Source organism: Colobus angolensis, unplaced genomic scaffold (genome assembly GCF_000951035.1).
Source record: "Colobus angolensis palliatus isolate OR3802 unplaced genomic scaffold, Cang.pa_1.0 Scaffold404, whole genome shotgun sequence".
Classification (NCBI taxonomy): domain Eukaryota; kingdom Metazoa; phylum Chordata; class Mammalia; order Primates; family Cercopithecidae; genus Colobus; species Colobus angolensis.
In genome coordinates this window covers 448993-474080 of record NW_012117422.1, presented here as the reverse complement: position 1 = coordinate 474080, position 25088 = coordinate 448993, and the positions used below count along the sequence as shown (strand labels likewise).

The 25088-nt window shown below is 42.4% G+C and overlaps 1 protein-coding gene across 1 annotated transcript in view; it reads left to right on the top strand.

Annotated features, from left to right (window-relative positions):
* Positions 1-5384: 5384 nt before the first annotated feature.
* The window catches only part of RNF130 (ring finger protein 130), a 110536-nt gene continuing 90832 nt past the window's right edge, over positions 5385-25088 (top strand). The window contains exon 1 of the mRNA XM_011955969.1: positions 5385-5452. The gene's annotated coding sequence lies outside the window, so the exon portion shown is untranslated. The remainder of the gene's footprint in view (positions 5453-25088) is intronic.

The window sequence follows — 25088 nt, the reverse complement described above, 5'->3', positions numbered from 1 at the left end:
GCGCTGCCGGGCCGACGGCCCCAGCCAGGGTCGAGGCTTCCGTCGTGGACAGCCTGGCCTGCTCCCGTGGGAACCAGGCTTCAGGAGCGTGATTGGGTTTTCCCCTTCTTTGAAAAAAGACTTGGAACGGTCGTCTTGGCGTTCAGGCAGCTTGTTTGCTGGAGGGCATTGAGCTAGGAGTTTGCAGGGACAGCGTAGACAAAGGAGGTGGTGCAAGAGCGCAAAACTAATTCATGGGGAGGACATCTCAGCCTGTATTTTGGAAGCGGCAGGTTTGTTCGTGAAATCACGGACTTAACGCTGCGCTGGATCGCGAAGGATCTTTTCTAACATAAAAACGTGCCGTTAAGTGGTAAATGGAGGGGGGGTTGTAAAGGGAAAATGGACATCTTCCCTGTTGCTTTTGGCTCTTGTTCTTGCCCTAGTAGTTTTACTGTAATTTGACGCCTAAAAATGTCACATTATGACGATTTGATACTAATCAGAACTACTAGCCAAGGTTTTTCAGGTCACGGGTGCCGACCAAAAGGGAAATAGGTAAAATTTTCAAGAATTGTCTTTGAAACCATTTGGCTTAATGTCATATTTTCCTATAAACATGGGCTTTGTTTAGTTAATTATTTGGTGTAAACATGTATTTGTTTAAATTATTAGTCATGGTTTGAAGGAAACGTTTTGCACATCGCAGAATATGATTTTTTGGGTTTTGGCCAACTTTGAACTTTTGGGAAATACCTGCTATTATCCCCACCCTCATTGTCACCCTGAGAATGCTGAGAGGGGATTTTTCTTTTCTAAACTGCTGTTCATGTTAGGATGACCTAAAGTAGGCAGCCTAAATCAAGTAATGGTTTGCTTTTGCACTCTTAAGATATTAACATATTATGCCCCTCTGAGGTCTATATTTGTATGCCAAAGTGCTAAGCTGTTTTCTTCTTTGAGACAGGCTGGCTGGGGAAAAATAATCACATAAAGCTTTTACTGTAGCCTGTCCTCAACTCAGACTGGGCTTTTAAAAGTCCGTTTTACACCAGTAATCAGGTGCTTCAGGTGCATATCTCATCTCCACTGTGTTAAAAAATGGCAGTTAGGGTCCCAGCTTGGCCACAGAAACAACTTTTGTCTTGGGTTCATTCAGTAAATATTTGCGTTCCTGCTCTGTGCCAGTCACTGTGGTTGAGATGCACAGTGTGGCCAGACTCTGGCAACTAACAATGGTAGCCTCTTTTCTGGTGGGGAGAACCGTGAGGGTCACGTGGAAGGGTAGAAAGAGGAAGAGGGAGGCAAACTGTTCTGGACAAGGGCTGGCCCTCTGCAGTGTTGTGAAATTTGTGGTTTGTCTTTGAGGCTTGGTTCCTTCAAGCACCCCAAATCCATGGTCTGAACTTCAGATCCTTGCCTCTACAGTGTTCATGTGCTTCAACTACTTGTTGCTTGCTGTCACCCCAGACCAAAGCCCCGTCTTTGAGAAAGCTTGCTTTAGGTGTTTCTGTAGAAGGGTATTGGGAACCAGCTCATGTATTGAGGTGTGAATGAAGGTTAGTCCTGTTCCCCTCTCAGTGGGGAGGCAGCACTGTAGGATGAAAGGTTCTGAGTCAGGCCTGTGCTCTACGTATACTGTGACACTGGAAAAGTAACTGCCATTTAGCCTCAGTTTCCTCATCTGTAAAATGGAATGGTGAAATGTACATCTCTTAAGGTTGTTGACAGGTTTAAATGGTTCCTCATTTCTGAAAAGAGGAGATTTGGTAACCTAAAGGAATCTCTCAGTTGGTGAGATTTTAGACACTGCAACAGAATGAACACATTTGGGCAGTGTGTGAAGACTGAGTGTGAAGTCAGTCCCCTTGAGGTTTAGTCTCCCTTTCCTTGATTCTCTAGGGGTCATTTTGTGTCCGTCCCACATGGGCCTGCTCCAGGTTTTCTCAGGGGGATGGGGTTGGGGGTGGGGGACCTACAGGTGGTCTGAGTCTGGCTTTGTAGCAAGGGTCTTCACACACATACGCCGTTTTTCAGTCCAGCAAATATTAATTGAAATCCTGTGTGCCAAGGCATTGGTGAAGGAGAGGCAACAGCAGTGAACAAAACAGATTTAAAAAAATCCATCTCTATAAAGTGTAGCTTCTACTGGGGATCTTTATAAGTTAGTCTGCCTGTCAATAATTTCTAAACCTATGGGTTTATATGAAATCTAAATCTTCTGCTGTTGCAGCAGGAACTTAGGAATTTATTTTAGAAACAGAAGTGGTGATATGTGTCTATTAAAATTATTTGTGTTTAAGAAAATGATTTAAAATTGGAATACTTGGGTATTTTACATTATAATCTTGATTTAATGAGTTTCACAGTTTTTTAGTTTTAGAAAAAATAGTGCATCCTTATGACCTTGATGCTCTTATAATTTTGAATTGAGGAGAATTCTTGACATGTTTATTGAGGACTTACTATGTGTTAACACTAAGCAAAGTAATGTTCAGATTACACACAAAATTATGAGACAGGTCCTGGTCCAAAAACAGCTGTGGCCAATTTACGTGAAATTCATGAAAATTTGTTTTGAGGGTGTTTGGTAGAAGTGAACATAAAGACAAAAGAACTTTATAGTTTTCCTAGAGTTTAACATGATGGCTCATTTTAAAGCTGTGGATTGATTTATGAAACTAGAAACCTTTCTGTTTGCTTTGCAGTGCTGCTATCAGTTTGGCACGTGTGGATTTCTGAATAAGATTTATTTGTCCTATCCCTTTAAAGAACAAATAGTCAATTTTTTTTTCTTAGGCACTTTGGTATTTTAAAAGTATATTTTGGCAAGTGCTATACTTTATGTAGTATACTTTATGAGATACTTTATGAACAAGTATACTTTAAAAATATGTCTTTGCCATTAAGTGGAATGCATTGGTGGGTGTAGAATCATTTGCCTGGGGCTAACACATTTTATATTTTAATTGGTAAAGAATTTGTGTTTAGAAACGGAGTTTTGAAGGAACGTGTCGTGTATTTATGCACTGATCACCGTTGCTTTCTTATTACTTACTCAAATAGTAAGCTTAGAACTAGGAGCAAAATATTTAGTACCTCTGCAGAGCAGCCTAGCAGGGTCTGTTGTGGAGCAGACATTGTAAATGTGCTTTCTGTGTGTGCACACTAACTTTTTGTTTGAGCCCGGTGTGGGGGTTGGGAGAGGAGAAAGCCTGTGTTGGTGATGTGATTATGTATGCAGATGTGCTGCTGGGGAAGAATTTAGTATCGGCCACTTCTTGCTTTGCATAGAAATTTTCAGGATTGGATTTTACACCCTTAGAGAATAATTTTACCAAATAATAAACTTTTTTTTGTTAACTTGCTTAGGGATGCAATAAAACTCAAAAAAGTGAATCTTAGGTTTTTATGTTTAAAAATGTAATCCTATTAGAGGACGCCTTTGATGATTCCTTTAACGAATCTGAAATTGGTTTTTAGAAATTCTCGTAAACAGTGGAGGAGATTGATGTGAAAACAAGATTTGGGTGAAAGGGGTCATGTAATGTTTGAATTCATAACAGCAAAGGCAGGGGCTGTTGGACACAGATTTCAAAATATTCAGAGAAAAAGGAGATATGGTCATGGGAGCAAGGTCTCTGAATGTTCAGAAAGAGCTGGAGGCTCTAAAAATCAAATTTTAACATAAATAGCCTGGCAAGAGAAAAGTGGCTATATATAATAAATTACATTTATGTTGAACTTTACAGTTTATGACATGTTTTTACATACTGTTTTTCCTTCACATTTGAATGATTATTTCCATTAGCCTATAAATGTTTGAATATTTTTTAAAAAACCACTTGATCTCTCCACCAAATCCCTATCCTGCTACCACCCCATTTCTCTCTTACAGTGAACCCCTTAAACATTATCCACATTTACTGCCTCTGATTTTTCCTCCTGCTGCTCTTTGTGAAGGTCTTCTCTTGCCATGCCAGTGGTTTTGATAAAGATGTGGCATGTATAACAGATATATTCGATAGCAGGGGCAGAATTGCAAAGATCTTAATGTGTAGAATGATGAGCTATATAGCTTTAAAAAGTTAATAGGAATAAAGACATAGATTTGAGTTTTAAAAAGTCACCTTCGTGGAGGGGAGCAGAAGGAGCTGAGGGTTAGCTACCTGTCAGATGACAAAGCTTGTGAGCTCTCACTGATTCCACCCCACCTTGCCCCATCTAATCTTGCGCTGCATTTGGGCCTCAAGACTAGATAACTTCTAAGATCCCTCCCACCTTGAACAAGGTGTGACTGTAAATTAGTAAGACATGTCTTTTATTTTATTTTAAGGACAGGGTCTTGCTCTGTTGCCCAGGCTGGAATGCAGTGGTGTGATCATAGCTCACTGTAGCCTCGACCTTGGGGAGTCAAGTGATGAGTCCTCCTGCCTCAGTCTCCCAAGTAGCTGAGACTGCAGGTGCACACCATTATACCTGGCTAATTTTTTTTTTTTTTTTTTTGAGACAGAATTTCGCTCTTGTTGCCCAGGCTGGAGTGCAATGGCGTGATCTCGGCTCACCACAACCTTCGCCTCCCGAGTTCAAGCGATTCTCCTGCCTCAGCCTCCTTAGTAGCTGGGATTACAGGCATGTGCCACCACGCCCGGCTAATTTTTTGTATTTTTAGTGGAGACAGGGTTTCTCCATGTTGGTCAGGCTGGTCTTGAACTCCCGACCTCAGGTGATCCGCCTGATACCTGGCTAGTTTTATAAATTTTTTGTAGAGACAGGGTCTCGCTGTATTGCCCAGGCTAAGACAAATCTTTTTAAACAAACTTGCTAGACTATGCCCATTGTTAAACCAATCATATTGGGAAGGTGTATTAGTCTGTTTTCATGCTGCTGTTAAAGACATAGCTGAGACTGGACAGAAAAAGAGCTTTAATTGGACTTACAGTTTCGCATGGCTGGGGAGGCCTCAGAATCATGGTGGATAGCAGAAGGCACTTCTTATATGGCAGCAGCAAGAGAAAATTAGGAAGATACAGAAGTGGAGACTCCTGATAAACCCATCAGATCTGGTGAGACTTTTTCACCACCATGAGAATAGTATGGGGGAAACGCTCCCATGATTCCAGTTATCTCCCATCAGGTCCCTCCCACAACACTGGGATTTATGGGAGTACGGTTCAAAATGAGATTTGGGTGGGGACACAGAGCCAAACCTTATCAGAGGGTGTGCGTTTGTGTACACATATATGCACATATTGTGCAGCAGTGAAGACATTAAACGTTATTAGCGTGACAGTGTTTAATGTTTGTGATATTATCTTTTCGATTGAACAATTTTATAAAGCCTGCAATATGTAACATTTTTATCGTTGACAAAAATTTAGATTTGAATTTGATAAAAATTTTAGATTTGAATTTGGACAATAATTGAAAGTTATTCAGAGGCAGTTGTGAATAAGATACCTGCTTAAGCAAGGCAATGAAAATTTTGTTAAAAGAGAGAGAAACTATAAAGCAAGGAAACTTATTTTTTTCTGTGTTTGTGAACTCTTTCTTTACATAGTTCTTTTTTTTTGAGACGGAGTCTTACTCTGTCGCCCAGGCTGGAATGCGGTGGCTTGATCTCGGCTCACTGCAACCTCCGCCTCCCGGGTTCAAGCAGTTCTCCTGCCTCAGCCTCCCGAGTAGCTGGGATTACAGGCATGTGCCGACACACCTGGCTAATTTTTTGTATTTTTAGTAGAGATGGGGTTTCACCGTGTTTGCCAGGATGGTCTCGATCTCCTGACCTTGTGATCTGCCCGCCTTGGCCTCCCAAAGTGTTGGGATTACAGACGTGAGCCACTGCGCCCGGCCTCATGACTGTACTTTAACTACTACTTTGTATAGCTTCCCAAGTGGGTTTAATAAATTATGATGTATCCACTCAGTGGAGTGTTGCACAGCCATAAAAGGGGATCGTTGTGAACTATGATTGTGTTAAATTTATTTACAGTGGATAAGGAGTCCAAGTAGTATGCAGACATAAAAGTAGTTGTGTTAAATCAATTAGATAATGGGTGACATTTCTCTTAAAAATTATTGTTAATTTTTACTATGAAAGGGGAAAATTTTTCATGAAAGGACGGGGAAAAGTCATACCTTTTGAAGGGGATAATGAGGAACAAGTAAGTCTTTGCAAGGTTTTTTTGGTGTGTTTTTTTAAAAATTCATTCTGTAGCTCCAAGAACAGAGTGAGTTCCATGCATTGGTTAGGATTATTAAGGAACTGGAAGGTACTAGGAAAATGTTGAAAAAGGCATGTTTTTCCTCTAGTAAGAAAAGAGGAACTCTAGGACTAAGACAACTTGGTCCCAATATAAAGCAAGCTAAAGTATGTCATGATTTTGAGCAGTTTGAATCCTAGACAAGTGGAATCCTAGTACAGGACTCGGCTTTTAGTGTAATATTTATATGCTGGTGATGTTAACGCTCTTACTGGTTTTGTGGTTTTTCACTGTTTAGAACTAATCTGTAGTTAAAGCATGGAAGACTTAATTCTAGTTACAGAGCAGAAACCTTGAGACTCTATAAACACAGATGACAAAGGTGGAGAAATGGAAGAGAGAAAAGTTAGGGAGGGTGAGGGAGTCAGTTTATTCATCTCACAGGATGGGGATTCAAGAGATAGTTTCTAGATGCAGAAGCTAGAAAGGTTCGAACACAGAGGAAAATAAAAATAACAATAAAATCGGGAGGAAGGGGAGATGAAGAGTGAGTAAACACACAATCCTGATTTGTGACATCATATTATCTGCACACGATGTCCAAAGTAGACAAACCAAGAAATGATGACTAGAGACCTGTTTGGAACGGTGGAGTAGGCCACCAGAAGAACTAAAAACTGTTGAAAGTGGTTGCCTCTGGGGACTAGGGACAGGTAGGGTGACTGGGGCAGGTATGTGTCATTGCAAGCCATTGGATGAATTTGCTTTTTTCATAGATGAATACAGTAAGATTCCCACTCTTTTCCCTTTGCTCACTGCAAGTGAATCTGCTCCCCGGTTTTGTTTTTTCTCATTTGAGAAGCTTGTTATTTTCCCAGCATCTTCTCCAACTCTAGTGACATGCTGTGGAATTTGAGATTGTGCACAAACTAAACAATATTTCAGGAGACTGTGAAATCAGGGAAAGCTACTGTTAAATTGATTTTATTCCATAAATAGGCTTAAATCCATGGACATAAAAGAATTTATTATAATAGGTCCCACAATGCCTGTCTCATAGTGTTTCCTTTATCTCTGGCAGTTCCCTCCTTCCCCAATCCGTTGTGACAAGCTCTCAGCAGTAATGGAAGTGAGCTCAGTGTGATCGTGTCCTTTGTCTCCATTGGATGGAGTGAGTTATCTTTCAGCCCCCTCCTGGCTTCTCTTGTTTTTTGATGTAATTCCATGAAATCACCTCTTTTTCATCTGTCTTCCAAAAGTAATTTTGTAGTTACAGAAGCTTTTGTAAACACAAAATTTCCATTCTGGATGAACTATGTGCCATTCGTCTTTCTCATGTACCGTTTGTCTTTCTCATGTGCCGTTTGTTGGTCTTTCTCATGCTTCCTGAAGCTCAACCAGCAGCTGAATGTTGCTGGGGAAAGTGTTAGGTTTGAGATCAGACATTTCAAGAAAAACCAAATGGGCACTTAACAGTGTCCAGTAATCCAAAAATATTTTCTTGTAATGAAATAAGACAACACTGAGACGGAATTGTTTTCTCTCCACGTGCCTCCTGTTACCTCCTCATATCTTTATTTTTAGCCTAGGCCTCTCTGAGTTCATGCAGTTGGCTGCCTATTGGTATCTTTACTTCAGTGTCACAAAGACATCTCCAAATTGACAAGCTCCACATGGAGCTTTGATTCATGTTTTCACCTCCCCATCTGCTACCAGTGCTCTCCAGTCTTTCCTGTCTTAATAAATGACATCGCCGTCCACCCTTGTTATTTACAGAAATTTAGGACTATCCTTGCTTCTTTGGCTCACATTCCACATCTAATCCATCTCCATGATTCACCTCTAGAATGGGTCATATGTATCTGTTGTTTGACATTTTCATGGCTGCTGCAGTAGTTCAGGCAACTGTCATTTCCTACCGTCTTTTTCTTGGTCTCTCTGCCTTTTTGCATAACTTCTATCAATCTTTTCTTCTATGGTAGCCAAAATAATCTTAAAGGTTCACCCAGTCGTGTTACTCCTTGCTTAAACCCCTGCAGTGGCTCGTCGTCATCCTTAGAATGGACATCGGCAGTCTCTGTGCAGTATGAGGTGTTCACTACTTGGTCTAGCTCCGGCCCCTTGCTCCTCCCCACCCCCAGGTCATTTCTCCCTTGCTCACCTGCTGAAACCATTCTGATATTCTTTCAGTTCCCAGGGCTTCTAAGTTTTCTTTACAGTGTGTACCCTCTGGCTGGCATCCCACAGTGTGTGCTATATTAGTGGAAATTTACAAAAATTCTTTGGTTCTGTAAAATGGCCAGTTAACGGGACAGATTGAGAATCTTAGAATGTAATGGCCATTAGTAATCAACAAGTCAAGTCCCCCCTCTGAGGCTTCAGCATCCCAGTCAGATACTTGTACAGCTTAAGATTGAACAAATGTGGTGACAGAAATATGCCACGTTCATCTCTGGCAAACCGAGTGTTAGAAAGTCGTTTTCATCTGGAAAAAAATGGTTCAGATATTTATAGACAGTTTCCTTGTCTGACTCAAGTCCTCTAACCTTTAGGCTTTATATCCCTATTTATTTTGACCATTCTTGGGAATATGTTATCTTAAACCTCAGAGTGCATTTGTCTATTAATATTCCACTTAAAGGGTGTAGTGGGCACTGTAGTCTGAATGTTGGTGTCCCCCCGAATTCATATGTTGAAGTTCCATTTCCAATGTGATAGTGTTAAGAGGTAGGCCCTTTGGGGGTGATTAGTCTGTGAGGGCAGAGCTCTCATGAATGGGATTAGTGCCCTTATAAAAGAGGCTCTTGGGGGCTGGGCGCGGTGGCTCACACCTGTGATCCTAGCACTTTGGGAGGCTAAGGCAGGCGGATCACGACGTCACGAGATTGAGACCATCCTGGCCAACATGGTGAAACCCCATCTCTACTAAAAAAAAAAAAAAGTACAAAAATTATCCAGGCATGGTGGCATGTGCCTGAAGTCCCAGCTACTCAGGAGGCTGAGGCAGGAGAATCACTTAAACCTGGGAGGCAGAGGTTGCAGTGAGCCGAGATTGCACCATTACACTCCATCCTGGGTGACAGAGTGAGACTCTGCCTAAAAAAAAAAAAAAAAAGAGAGACTGGGGGAGGGGAAAGCATGTTTGCCCTTTTCTGCCATGTGAGGACACAAAGAAGTCTCCATTGATGAAGCAAACAAAAGGCCCTGATGCCACATCAGCTGGTGCCTTGATCTTGGACTTCCCAGCCTACAGAACTATGTGAGACAGATTTATGCTGTTTATAAATTACCCAGTCTAAGGTATTTTGTTACAGCAGCCCGAAAGGACTAAGAGATGAGTTAAATAGTGTCCATAAAAATTCATGTCCCTCTAGAACTTCAGAATATGCCTTTATTTGGAAATAGGATCTCTGCAGGTGTAATTAGTTGAGGATTAGGATAAAATCATACTGGTTTAGTGTGGGCCCTAAATCCAAAGACTAGGTGTCCTTATAAGAAGAGGAAAAGATACAGAAAGACACACAGAGAAGGCAGCCATGGGAAGGAAGTTACAGAGATGGCATCATTTTGCCACAAACCAGCGGGTGCAAGGCATGGCTGGCAGCCGTCAGACACTGGGAGAGGGGCTGGAGGCGGTTTTTCCCTTGAGCCTCCAGAAGGAGCCAGCCTTGCTAACACCAGACTTTGGGGCCCCAGAACTGTGAGACTGTGTTGTTTTAAGCCACCAGGTTTGTGATGTCTTGTGGCAGCCACAGGAAACTAATAAAAAGAGAATCCCAGCGTTGAACACAGGCGTGCAGGGTTAGCTTTGCCAGCACAGGAGAGAGTAGAGCTCCTTCTTCATCCTCTGGACGTGCCTGAAGTCACGTCAGTTGTTTTGGTTTTCCTGATCATGGACTCATCCTGAGCTTACTGTTGATTAAACTTTCAGTGTTATTCACAGAGGCTGCTCCTGAGCCATCAGCCATTTCCTTCAGCCTTTCAGGATACTTTCTGAATCCTGATGTGTCACCCACAGTCTTCACTCTTTCTAGCAGCTTGTGTCACTCGTGAATGCATGAACATAGCTTTCTGTATCTTCATGTGAGTTAGTGGTTCTTAGCCTTTTGCTTTGTAGATCCCCTTTAATAAGTGATGAACGCTGTGGACTTTTCTCCAGAAAACTATATATTTATGGAGATATACACAACACTCTTAGTAAAGTTTAGGAGGCCAGTTACCTCTTGAAGCCCCAAGTGAAGAATCCCTACTCTAAGTTATAGATGGAAGTACTGGCAAGCGAATGAACAGGCCTTGGTAGTGTGCTGCTAGAAATCTGGGATGGTTGGTGTTATTCCGTTCATCAGCACTCTTCAGGGATGGCCCCTTTCACAGAGCTTTCTAATTCACTTTATTGACTTTGCATTTAGCATGTGTTTCTTCAGCTTATGATATCATCAAAGACATGATCAGATGCTCTGGTGAAAAAAACAAAGATACTTTATGTACTTTGTCCCTGATTGGCTAGGCCGGAAGCCACTGCACGGAAGGAAAAGAAGCGAATCTTTCTGGCTTAGCCTTGGTGTGTTAGTTTCTTATTGCCACAGCAACAAACTACCATGAACTAGGTGGCTTACAACAACACAAATTTACTTCTCTTTCAATTCTGGAGGTCAGAATTCTGAAATGAGTTTCACTGACCTGAGTGAGACCAAGGTGTTGGCAAGACTGCGTGGCTTTGGAGCTCCCCAGGGGAATCATTTCCTTGCCTTTTTCAGCTTGTAGAAGCTGCCTATGTTCCCTAGTCCATGGCCCCTTCCCCCATCTTCAAATCTCTGACTTTGACTTTCTCCTTCTGTCATCCACATTTAAAAGGTCCTTGTGATTACATTGGGCCCACCCAGATAGTCCAGGAGAATCTGTTTATTGTAAAGTCAGCCGATTATCAACCTTGTTTCATCTGTAACCTAAACTCCCCCTTGCCCTGTAACGTGATGTATTCACTGACAGGTCCTGGGGATTGGGAAATGGTCATCTTTGAGGGAGCCATCATTCTGCCTGCCTCACGTAGCAGGCCTGTGCTGGCAGCCCACCATTACAGCTTTCTCTTCACGCTGTCTGCAGATTGTTCCTTCAATAATCATGTGTGAAACTTTGCCAAGGCTTAGTGGGACCCTAACGGGTCAGTTGTTTTCACGGCTCACCTTCACTGTTTCATATCAGAGTGCTCTGTACACCTGTACACAGGTTAGTTTTCCCACGTTTCTTTTCTATGACTCCTTAAAGGTCAATGGTGCAGCTTCTCATTTGCATGTTATCAGCAGACTAGTTCATCTGGATCAGAAAAATCCTAAATTCCTGTGGGACAATCGCCTCAAGTATTCATTCATCAAATAATTATTAAGCACCTACTGAGTACCAGGCAGGACAAGAAGTTCCTGCATGCTCTTGCTGTCTGGTGGGGGGAAGTAAAAGGAGTCCGCTCTTGTGTCCTAGCTGGGGAGAGCAGACCGTTACACAGGTCAACACAGAATTATGTAATCATAGTCTTGGGAAAGCATTGGGATGCTGAGAGCAAAAATGGCAGAAGAGACTCAGCCTAGGGTGGACAAGGCATCCCTGAAGAAATGATGTTTAAGCTGAGACTGCAACATGAGCAGATATTACACTGAGAGGGGGCAGAAAGGAAGATGTTTCGATCCAAGGAAGTACACACGAAGACTAAAAGGTGCAAAAACCGTGATGTACTTGTGGAATTTGAAAGGAAGTAGAGAGTAAGGGGGAGAGTGGGGCACAGTAGAGGTGAAAAAGTCAGTGTTTTCCAGGCCTTGCTAGGATTTTGGACTTTATATAAGAGGAATGGAAAACTATTGGAGATATTTTGTTGTTGTTTTAAAATTTTTTAATTGTGGTAAAATATGTATAAAATCGACCATCTAACTGTTAAGTAGTGTTAAGTACATTTACACTGTTGTGTGACCAATCTACAGGACTCTTTGTCTTGCAAAATGGAAACTCTATACCCATTATACCAGCCGGGTACAGTGGCTCACACCTGTAATCCCAGCACTTTGGGAGGCTGAGGTGGGCAGATCACTTGAGGTCATGAGTTCAAGACTAGCCTGGCCAACATGGTGAAACCCCCATCTCCACTAAAAATACAAAAATTGGCCTTAGCCAGGCGTGGTGGTATGTACCTGTAGTCTCAGCTACTCAGGAGGCTGAGGCAGGAGACTCGCTTGAACCCAGGAGGCAGAGGTTGCAGTGAACTGAGATCACGCTACTACACTCCAACTTGGGTGACAGAGCGAGACTCCATCTCGAAAACGAAAAATAAAAATATAACCATTAAACCACAAGACTCCATTACCCCCTCTGCCCCAGCCCCTGCCAACACTGCTCTACTTTCTGTCTCTATGAATTTGACTAGGTTAGGTTCCTCATAAAAGTGGAATCATCCAGTATTTGCCCATTTGTAACCGGATTATTTCACTTAGCATATGTCCTCAGGTTCATCTGTGTTGTAGCATGTGTTAGCATACTGTTGAAGGATTTTAACCTGGGGAATAAAGTGACCAGATTTTTAAAAATTAGCAAACATTTTTATTATCTGTAACATACACTGAAAAATACACAACTGTAACTCTGCAGCCTGACCACTTCCCACAGAGTGAACACCCTGACATAACCATGAACCTAGTGGAGAACTGGAGCTTGGCCAGCTTTGCAGACCCCCTCAGGTCCCTTCCAGTCACTGCTCCTTCCCTCCTCACTCCCCAGCAGTAACTGCTGTCCTCACTTTGACACTGTAGTTTACACCTGTTTCTTTTTTTTTTTTTTTTTGAGACGGAGTCTCGCTCTGTCACCCGGGCTGGAGTGCAGTGGCGGGATCTCAGCTCACTGCAAGCTCCGCCTCCCGAGTTTACGCCATTCTCCTGCCTCAGCCTCCAGAGTAGCTGGGACTACAGGCGCCCGCCACCTCGCCCGGCTAGTTTTTTGTATTTTTTAGTAGAGACGGGGTTTCACCTTGTTAGCCAGGATGGTCTCGATCTCCTGACCTCGTGATCCGCCCATCTCGGCCTCCCAAAGTGCTGGGATTACAGGCTTGAGCCACCGCGCCCGGCCCCTGTTTCTTAACTTATGTGTGAAGGACAACTTTTTACCTACAACACTCCTGACACCAAATGTGTGGGTTTTCAATATCAATTGGATGTCCTACTGTTTAACTCAATTCTGACACTAACTACCTGGTGAAGTTAGCACAGACCCCACAGGTAAAGGGCCAAAGGGCCTAGTCCCACAAAACTGCCGCCTACTTCAGACACCCATTGTAGGTAGTAGGTCAGAGGGTCCCCACACGTCTATCTGACTTGGCTGCAATTCAGGAGGTTCCCGTAACTCCCTACTTAGTTTGATAATTTGCTATATAACAGTTCATAGAACTCAGGAAAACACTTTACTTACTATCCCTCGTTATTATAAAGGGTGTTATGTGAGATACAAATTAAGAGCCAGATGGAGAGGTGCATAGGGTAAGGTCTGGAAGGGTCGCATGACCAGGAGCTTCGGTCGCTGTATTGGGGTGGTGTAATAATCCTCTTGGCACATGCCCAGCCCAAAGCTACCCTGAACCCTGTTGTTTAAAGTTTTTAGGGAGGCTCCATTACACAGACATGATTTTTTTTGAGACTGAGTTTCGCTCTGTCACCCAGGCTGGAGCGCAGTGGTGTGGTCTTAGCTCACTGCAGCCTCCACCTCCCAGGTTCCAGCAGTTTTCTGCCTCAGCCTCCCTAGTAGCTGGAATTACAGGCATGCACCACCATGCCCAGACAGTTTTTGTATTTTTAGTAGAGATGGGGTTTCACCATGTTGTCCAGGCTGGTCTCAAACTCCTGAGGTCGGGTGATCCTCCCACCTCAGCCCCCCAAAGTGCTGGGATTACAGGCATGAGCCGCTGTGCCCACCCCTACACAGCCGTGATTGATTTAGTCATTGGCCATTGGATTAGCTCAACCTTTAGCCCCTTGCCCCTCCCCAGAAGTTTGAGGGGCTGGGAGTTGGGCTGAAAGTTTCAGCCCTCTAATCACACGACTGGTTCCTCTGGCAACCAGACCCCATCTTCCAAGAGTCACCTTATTAGCACAGTCTCTGGTATGGTTGAAAGGGGCTTATTATGAATAACAAAACATGCTCCTCTCACCCCTGTCGCTCAGGAAATTCCTAACGTGTTAGGAACTCTATGACAGAAACCAGGGATGAAGACTAAATATGTATTTCTTATTATATCACAATATACATGGAGTCATGGTATGCCTTCTTGTGACTCGTGTCTTTTGCTCACATCATGTTAGTGACATAAATTCATGTTATTGCATGTAGCAGTGGTTTTGTTGGTGATCTGCTTTATGAATATGTAATAGTTATGCATTCTGTTGTCCATGGGCCTGTGGGTTTCCTGCTTTTTGGTGGTTAAAAACAATGCAGTCCAGTCATGAGCATTGTATGTGTCTTTTGTACACATATATACACATTTTATTGGGAATATATTTGAGTGTCCATAAGACACTCTTAAGAGAGGAAGAATTGTCCTCTTTCTCTGAGTTGTCTTTCAAGCCCAACATGTCCAACATAGTTCATATTTCCTAATCTGTTCCTCCTCTATTGTTTGCTGTCTGTCAGTAATACCACCTCTACCCAGTGTGTTTTGCCAGAAACCGAGGAATCTCCCTCTTTAGACCCCCTACTCCCATATCTGAATAATTACTGGGTTCTATTGATCCAAACTCCTAAATATCTCTAAAATGTGGTCTGTTTCTCTCCACACCTGTTGCAGCCTCCTCTGGTCTCATCTGGACTGTGGCTCCCTTCTAGCCCATTCTCTGTAGTAACAGGACACAGATTTTTCTCTGTTGCCCATGTACATATAGCCCCAGGGTATGCATTAAACTCATAAATGTCATACATACACTATTAATTTTTTTTTAACACAGCTACTATCTTAAGACTCAATACTTAGGCTAATAGTAACAGCTGGAATAAATCTATATTTCTAATAGTCTTTATGTTATTTTCTAGGTTTTTGACTTTCTTTTCCAAATCTGATTGGTGGTGATGGTTTGTTTTTTTGTTTTGTTTTGTTTTAAGACCCAGTTTCGCTCTGTTGCCCAGGCCAGAGTATGGTGGCACCATCTCAGTTTACTGCAACCTCTGCCTCCCGTGTTCAAGCAATTCTCCTGCCTCACTCTCCTGAGTAGCTGGGATTAAAGGTGCACACCACCACACTCGGCTAATTTTTGTATTTTTAGTAGAGATGGGGTTTCACCATGTTGGCCAGGCTGGTCTTGAACTCCTGACCTCGTGATCCACCCACCTCAGCCTCCCAAAGTGCTGGGATTACAGCCATGAGCACCACGCCAGTGATGGTTTTAACCCTTTATATTAGCTAAAAAGAGAGAAGTATCTGCTCTGCCAGTTTCTTTTTGCTGGGGTTTTTAAAAAAGGAATTTGTCCATTTGATGAGGGACAGTTTAGTAAAAAGTGGATCATTTCGTCTGTAAATCCTGTAACCGAGTAGTATATGGCTAGTATACTGTTGGCAGTATTATCTGAAAACAAATGGATGAATGAGAGAATCAGTACCATCCCTTTTGCATTTCAGAAATCTCTCTCTTTATTCAGGACAACTGGTATACCACATGAGTCAGACAGACAGACAGACACACACACACACACACACACACACACACGTCATCTGACATTCAGGTTGAGAAAAGCAGCCAGTGTTAATCCTTAATTAAATGCCAGTAAAACTTAACTTACTTCTGGCCAGGCATGGTGGCTCAGAGTGAGACTCCTTCTCAAAGAGAAAAAAAAAAAACAAACCCTTTTTTTTTTTTTTTTTTTTTTTTTTTTTTTTTTTTTTTTTTTTGGGAGACAGAACCTCACTCTGTTGCCCAGGCTGGAGTGCAGTGGCTCGATCTCGGGGCCTGGCTAATTTTTGTGTTTTAAGTAGAGGGGTTTTCACTATGTTGGCCAGGTTGGTCTCAAACTCCTGGCCTCATGAGATCTGCCCACCTCGGCCACCCAAAGTGCTGGAATTACAGGTGTGAGCCACTGTTCCTGACCAAAATTTATTTCTTATTACCAGTAACCAGCAGAGTAATTTTTGTAAAGCTCAAGTACATTTAGGAACGCCCATAGAGAAAAGATCAATAAAACAAAAATTTAAAAAGTCAATTGTGGTTCTATATGCCAGTAACAAACAATTAGAAAATAAAAATTTCACAATACCATTTCAAGTAGTGTTGGCACTGAAAACTGCAAAGCACTGTTGCAAGAAATTAAAGATGTATATAAACAGACTTTTCATTTTCATAGGTCCAAAGACTTGTTTTGTTAAGATACCTTTGCCCTTCCAAACTGACCTACACATTTAGACCATCCTATGAAAATACTAGAAATTCGTATGGAAGTAAAAGGGACTCACAGTAGTCAAAACAGTCTTGAAAATAAATAATGAAGAAAATTCACATTTTTCAGTTTGAAAACTTACCACAAGGCAGTGTGGTACTGGTAGAGACATGGTAGATGGGTGAAGTAGAACTGAGAACCAGAAATAAACGCTTTTGTCACTTGAATTTTGACAAGGGCGCCCAGACAATTCAACAGAGGGAAAGAGTAGTCTTTTCAGTAGAGGGTGCGGGGACCGCTGGGTATCGGAGAGGTTAGAGGGGCAGGGAGGATGCCAAAGGAATGTGCGTTGTCTGAAAAGTTAAGTGGCCATCTGCATCTGTCCCTGGCGAGGAGGGTGACATGCAAAATTCTTTGCATTTGGTGATATAATGCAAAGTGACTAGAAATTTGGAAGAAAGCAACTGTGTCATTTTTTAAGTTTGCAAATCCTAGGACAAAGAAAGCTGGGTCATTACAAATCATCTCAAGAAAGAATATGAGTGATTAATTGAAGAAACCAGCATGGATGCGTAAGATACAAACAGCTGTTCTACTGAGATGAAGTAAAAATAGGTAACAGAAAAACCTATTCTAAGAATGTATTTGCTGGCGGGGCGTGGTAACTCACCCCTGTAATCCCAACACTTTGGGAGGCCGAGGCGGGCGGATCACGAGGTCAAGATGAAACCCCATCTTTACTAAAAATACAAAAATTAGCTGGACGTGGTGTTGCACGCCTGTAGTCCCAGCTACTTGGGAGGCTGAGGCAGGAGAATCGCTTAAACCCGGGAGGCAGAGATTGCAGTGAGCCGAGATCATGCCACAGCACTCCAGCCTAGCGACAGAGTGAGACTCCGTCTCAAAAAAAAAAAAAAAAAAGACTGTATTTGCTTTTTTACAATCTCTGCACTCATTTTCAGTGTCATGTAGCCGCGCTTGTTGCAGTTCTCAGGTTATTCTCCGTGGTAGAGAAAGCAAAAACAAAAAGAGTCTTGAGAAATGTTTCCATCCATCATTTCTTTGGCCCTGGGCAGTAGACCTATTTCTTTTCAACTTTTCTTGCTCTGAATATACTTTTAAAATAAATAAATAAAATTTTTGTGAGAAGCAGCTTTGCTTGTTCCTGTCATTACTGGCAACCTTCAACTTTCTGGGCTTTTTAAAGAGAAGTTGTGTAAGCCTGTAGCATCATCTTGTGTTTGCCTTTTCAGGTTTTGTTGAGTCCTCCTCAAAGCTTAATTTGTCTTGTGTGTTCTTGCTGCTTTCTTTGTGTAACGTGTCATTTTCTTTCTAATCAAGATGATTTGTTACCCAGCTTTGTTTGCCCAGGATTTTGTAAACTCTGAAATGATACGTTGCTTTCTTCCACGTGACTTGTCACTTCTGTTCGGGGCCTGAGTTGGGCTCGGGCAGCTGTTCACGGGGTCATACCTGGCCATTGTCCTGTGGGAGGTGAAGTGAATGGAAGCTGAGGGGTGAGATCTCTTCCACAGCTCTGTAGGTGGTTGGAATACCTGTCGGTGCCGTATCCTGTCTGCCAGTTTTGTGATCTGTTAAAAACTTTTATCTTTACTCCATTTGGCCAGTTGATCTCGGCATACTCTTGCATCGAAGTCTTATTTTCCTTGCTGCCTCTCAGAGGTGTTCTTGAGTGCTTCTGTTTACTTGGGATTCCTTGAAGGACATACGTTATCTTGACATAAAATACTTTTTTTCCCTCTGAATAATAGTAGCTTTCCATCATTATAGGCCAATCTTGAGACCTGCCTCAACAAGTCTCACTGATTATTTTCTATATTTAAGGTAAACGTTAAGATTTTTTCTTATTACTCATATTTATTGGTTTATGGATGTCTCAGATTATGAACACTTTAAACCTCATTTTCTCATGCGAGTAATCTCTTTCAGTCTTTTTTTTTTTTCTATAATCCTCCATAGGGACTGATTTTATGATTTCCCTCGTGTTCCCTTCCTCCCGCCCTCCTCACCAATTTAGCTTAAAGTCCTTTGGTCGCTGGTTAGTCAACCTCTGGACAGACGGCTTCTTCCCTGTTAGTGTGAGCTGCATGACTCCTGACCTGTCATTACATTTTAAATTATGGTCCACATAGCCCAGTCTTTGTCATTACTGTCATTGCGTCAGAGTCATTAGTACTGGAAATACTAGAAGAAAGAAGTGAGGAGATAAAACAGGCTTGCTCCCACATTCTTTTCTGCCCAAGAGTTAATAATGCCTTCAGGCGCTGCTCTGGATCAAGGGTGGTGTCCTTGTGTCCCTGTGTGTGGCAGTAGCAGTGGGAAGTTGAGTCTCCAAATGGCCACTTGGCTTCCAACAGGAAATTTAGTCCTTTGTGTTTCAGTAGATGATGCTGTTAGCCAGAACTCTACACTGGAAAGGGATCACATGTGAGAGGAAGCTAGTAAGTTTGGAGTGCTCGGTATTCATGGAGAAATCTCTAGCAGGCAGGTGAATATTAAACAGAAAAGCTCAGGAGAGAGATTCAGATTTCGATTATGATGTACACATAGTTGGTAGTTGAAGGCAGGGGAGTGGAGGATACTGCTCACTGAGAAAAGAGGGCCTAGGACAGACCCCAGCGAGGGTCTAGCAGTGGAAAATGACGAAGAATAGTTAGAGAGGTGGGAGGAAGACATGATGGATAGGAGCCAAGAGAACAGAGAGCCTCGGGAAGAGTTGTACTCAGTACTCTAATTCCTTTGTGGAGCGAAGAGTGATGTGGATAAATAATTAACACTTATATTGCACTTTGACTCCAACTTTGTATGAGGACTGAGCTCTAATTTTCAGTTACATAGATCTGTAGCGTCTCTCTTGCATCAAGTATCTGTTACATCATTCGTAATAGAAATTATTATTATTATTGAAGTTGACTTTTCATGCGAAGTGATTTGTATTAGCCGTCATTTAAACTTATCCTTAAGATGCTTTTTATTATGTCATGGAGAACATCCAGCAGATGTATTTGCATTCTAAGGATGTAAAAAATAATGAAAATCCATTTGAGATGTACAGTAACTAAGTTCAGCAGACAAACGATGACGGACGGCTGCTGACAAGCGCGTTCACTGGCAGTTCCACTGTTGGAACATTCCTGCCACGTTGACTGCGGCATCCAGCATTTAGGTGTCCAGAAGACATTTTGCTGTCACCTTCTTAAAAATCCTATACAAAAAGGTGATAATTTGTTGTGAGAATTTGTTTCTTTAGGATATAACTGAAGAATTACAAATTGTCATTTAGGAGAAAAACAAGAAACCCATTTAGTTTACTTTTTAAAAGTACTAGAATTGGCCAGGTTTGGTGGCTCACGTCTGTAATCCCGGCACTTTGGGAGGTTGAGGTGGGCAGATTGTTTGAGTTCAGGAGTTTGAGACCAACTTGGGCAACATAGTGAGACCCCATGTTGGGGTAAATGCAAAAATTAGCCAGGCATGGTGGTGCGTGCCTGTAGTCCTAGCTACTCAGGATGCTGAGGTGGGAGGATTACTTGAGCCCGGGAAGTTGAGCAGTGAGCTCTGATTGTGCCACTGCACTCCACCCTGGGCGACAGAGTGAGACCCTATCTCAAAAAAAAAAAAAAAAGACAGTGGATTAACAGCCCTGAAGTGCAGAGAGAAAATTAACAGTCTAGAATTTTTTACTTAATTAACCTGTCACTCAAGAATGAGAACAAAAGAAAGATGTTTTCAGATGTAAAAATACAAGTTTACCTAACAGATGCTCATTGAAAGAATTTCTAAAGGATGTAGAATAAGGAGGAGGGAAATGGAACACAGAAGGAAAAAGTGAGCTGTGAGGAGGACTGTGATGGTTAATTCTGTGTGTCACCTTGACTGGGCCTCAGGTGCCCACATACTTGGTCAGACAGTATCCTGAGAGAATTCTTAGGTTTCGGTCAGGGTTACCGTTTGAATGCGTAGACTGAATAAAGCAGATTGCTCTCCGGAATGTGGGTGGGCCTTATCCATGCCATTGATGGCCTGAGTAGAACAAAAAAGTGACTTTCCCTAGAGTAAAAGAGGATTCCTCCTGCCTGACTGCCTGACTGAAACCTTTGGCTCTTCTGGGTGCTGAGCCTGCTGGTCTTTGGCCTGGAACTCCATCTGCTCTGCTCTGTCTCCAGCCTGCCAGCTCACCCTGCAGACCCTGGGATTTGTCTGTCTCCGTAACTGCCTGAGCCAGTTCCTTAGAATAAATTCTTTTGTATCTACATATCTATATAAAGAAATAACTAGATAAAGCTAGAGATAGGGACAGTGGCCCTGCCCACGACTTGATTTTGGACTTCTGGCTTTCAGAATTGTGGGAGAATACATTTCTGTTGTTTAAGCCACCATGTTTGTAGTACTTCGTTCCTTCGTTCTGGCAGCCCTAGGAAACTAATATTTAAGAGCCTTGAGGTATTCAGGAGAATAGAGGTACTGATTAATTGTAGACCTTTTATCAGGTATGCATGTTAACATTTTAAGGGTAGCCACTAAAAAAATAGAACTTGAATATATAGATGAGGAAAAGGGGGAAGTGAAATGTGGTCTATATATTCAAAGGCAGAAAGGAGAGGAAAAAAGTATAAAGAAGCTTAGAAAAAGAGAATAAATAAGAACACAATAAAATAATAGAGGTGAATCCAAATATATCATATACATATGCAAATAGACTAAGCCTGGCAGTTGAGACTCCTTTTGCAGTCTGATTTAACCTGTGGGCTGCTTCTCAGAATAGTGTTAAGTGCAGAAGTAAATAGGATTAAAGAAAATCAAGTATACTGAAACACTGTATCAAAGTATTTAAAATACTTAACGTATTTGTGACATGGTAATACTTGTGTAGTTAACATTAGAAGCAGGATTCAGTGGTGGGCCTAATCCTTTATCAGTATTTTGCAGTATTTGCAATAACTGTAATGTGGTTGCCGCTGGTTACAGAGTTACAGATGGTTTGTTATCTATGTTTATAAATAAAGAAAATGCTAGCTTTCAGTTAGATTTTAGCAGAAATAAAGATGATTTCCCCTCATCCGAATGTCGCTCACTCCTGAATTCTGTCCCCAGAACCTTGTCAAGAATGCTTGCTCTAGCTGCTGGTCTTCAAATGGGCTTCCTCTCCCAAAAGCTCGCATTTCCCTCGAGCGAGGGAAGGAGGCAGAGGGCTGGAACCTTAGCTGCCTCCCTGTGTCAAAGCACTTAGAAACCAAAGAAGCTTTCTTCTTAGGTTTTGGCCTTTTTGGTGGGTTTGAATAGCCGAGTATGGATTCTGATGAATTGAGAGCCACTCTATAGGGTCACCTTGGGGTTTGAAGTAAGTTGTTAATTGCCTGCCAGCCTCTGCTTATTTAAAACAAAACAGAAAACAGAAACCTTATGTAATTCAGGCGTCTGCCATCACTTCTATGCAGCCACATGCTTTAAGTGACACCTGTTTGAGCCCCAGAAGGGGATGTGGGGCACAGAGGGATAAATGACCTAGGGTGAGCTGCACAGAAGTAAAGAGCTTAAATTACATACCTGGAGGGTTGGCTTTTTCTGTCTCCCACTGGATATGAACAGGGAGCTGTGTGACTCCAGTTGCTGCTGGCAGTCATAGTAAAGAGGGGACTCTTAGGATGAAACCGAAGCTACGAATGACAAAGGGAAGAGATGAAAAGGAACCAGATCCTGGAGACACTGCCGAGGTGCTGAATTCTTCAACCCAAAATATGGCCCTGTTCTGAAACAGGATAAATTCCCTCTTCCCCACATTTTTGAGATAGCATCGCTGTCTCTCTGCTTCCCAGGGTGGAGTGCAGTGGTGCCATCACAGCTCACTGCAGCTTTCAACTCCAGGGCTCAAGTGATTCTCCCACCTCAGCCTCCCAAAGTGGTGGGATTACAGGCATGAGCCACCGCACCTGGCCTCATTGTTTTTAATCAATCAAAGTCATTGATTTTTGTTACATGGAACACTGGTTCTTCCTATGTGAGTCAAGCAGAAATTGCCTAGATTTGGAGGTTAATCCTGTAGCCTTTGATACAATATAATCCTATCACCTAGAAGCAGGGCAGAGCAACCAGGAAACAGATAAATTAGATAGAGTGATTTGCCATAAACTGGACTACAAACAAAGACTCCCTTCCACACCCCTTCCGTGTAAACCAGTTGAAACCTTGAAGAACTCCAAACTTTTAACTCATCAAGTCAAGGCCAGAGTTTTTGCTTGGAATGGAAGGGAAAGAATTCCCTTGTGTGTGTGTAATTTTCTACTTTCCTCTCCCGATTCTTAGCATACTGTCGACCTGATTTAGCTGTGTCTATTAGAAACTGGGTTCATATAAGTAAAAATGAAAAATGATTTCTCGAAAGAGGGCTGCTCAGCATGAGATGTTAGTAAACATCGTTGTTCCAATAAAAATTAAAAAAGTGTGCTGTTGACATGGTGAAAACAAGCCCTGGAGAGTCCTGGGCCCACATCAGGGGAGGCAGAATACTCGGGACCATCAATATTGAAGGTTCGAGTGGAGGAAGAAGAGGCAGTAAAGACCCAAAGGATGACTGTGGTAGTGGAGGAGGAAAGCCCGGAGGAAGTGGGACCTGGGAGTGGAGAGAGGAGAGTGCTCGGCTGGGGCAGGTCAGTTTGGAAGACAAAGAGTGGCCTGAGAGTTATTTTATTTTATTTATTTATTTTTTGAGACAGTCTCACTCTGTCACCCAGGCTGGAGTGCAGTGGTGCAATCTTGGCTTACTGCAACCTCTGCCTCCCAGGTTCAAGTAATTCTCCTGCCTCAGCCTCCCAAGTAGCTGTGATTACAGGCCCACACACCATGCCAGGCTAAATTTTGTATTTTTAATAGAGATGGGGTTTCACCATGTTTGTCAGGCTGATCTTGAACTCCCAACCTCAGGTGATCTACCTGCCTTGGCCTCCCAAAGTGCTGGGATTACAAGCGTGAGCCACCGCACTCAGCCAGAAGAAAACATTTTCAATAAGACTAAACACCCAATGAAGCTGAGTAATAAAAAGAAATGTTAGGTTTAAGTGAAGGTGTAGAAACAGTAAGATAATAAGTTATATCCATGGAAGTGGAAGAGAATGAAAGCTCGACCCAAGTCCAGTAGCTGCCATTAAAAATAAAATTAAGAAATTGATAACAGAAATGATGAATTGTATTTTTTTCTTTGAAACATAAAATCAGAATTTGACAGAAGGAAAATAAGGAAAGATAGGGTAGAAGCAGGAAATTTAAAGAATAAAGAAGTTATAATCTAATTCAGGAGCAGGAAAGCAACCAGACCATAGCTGACAATGGGGAAATCTAAATCCGAGGTAACTAATTAGTCTCATTTTTATTTTTACCTCTTTTGTAGGAAGCAACTGATAGAACATTACCGTAGGTCAGGATATTACCACATGAAACAGCTCTTTGCCACAAACTTTTTTTAAATGTCAGTTTTGGCTTAATTTCCCTGTCATTTTTCCCCTTTTCCTTCATCAAGCGTGTTAAACATCTATGTGCCAGACATGTTCACAGGAGACGCTAGACCTCACATTCCGGAAGGAAAGCCTCAGAAGTAAACAGCCAGTTACTAATACAGTTGATAAATGCCAAGATGGATGTAACCTGAGGGTGCCATGGCAACTTGAAAAAAGCACCCAACTCAGTCTTAGGAGGCTGGGAAGGCGTTCTGGAGAAGACGTTTTGACAGACTCCTGAGGCTCAGAAGGTGGTGGGCAAGAGTGGTGGGACTGGCGTTTCAGGAGGATGAACCAACATACACAGGCTCTGAGAGGGAGAGGCACATCTTTGCCACTGTGCTGTGCGGCCACCTGTTTTGACCATCACTGCAGAAAAATACTGTCCTAGGCTCTCACTTCTGCCCCTGCAGCAGACGGACAATTTCAGGGGTAGGAAGGAAACCATTAGCCTACACCATAGCATGGTGAGTGCTTCTTATGTGGCATGTTTACATTTCTAAGAAATGAGATTTTACTAAATCAAATGAATCAAAGTGGAGGAGAGTTTCAGACTGGTGGAATGTGGAAGAGATGTTTCATTCCTACAGCCCTTTAAATATTTACATGTTATTCCTACCTGAATATTCTTCCCCTTCTCTCATTACAAATGAGATATTTTCCGAACTTGATCTTCTTGAATTTGTATAGTGTTCTAGGTTCTGTTACATATCGTCTTACTTAGTTTTACAAGAGTTCAAGAGAAGAGTTTAGTCTTTGTTCTGTGTTTTTATGCTGGCAACTTATGTACCCGCCTCCTTCCTGCCTGGGCAAGTTTCAGGGGTTCCATGTGAGCTCCAGCTCACACTGAATCTTGACCATCGTCCTGCCCTCCTCCCTCCTTCAGTCTCTAAACACATTTCGTGTTGGCACCCTCTAATGTCAGCTTCTGTGCTGGTGCCAATTATGATGCCTCAGTAAATGTGGACGCCCTTTTTTTTTTTTTTTTTGGGAAACACAGTCTAGC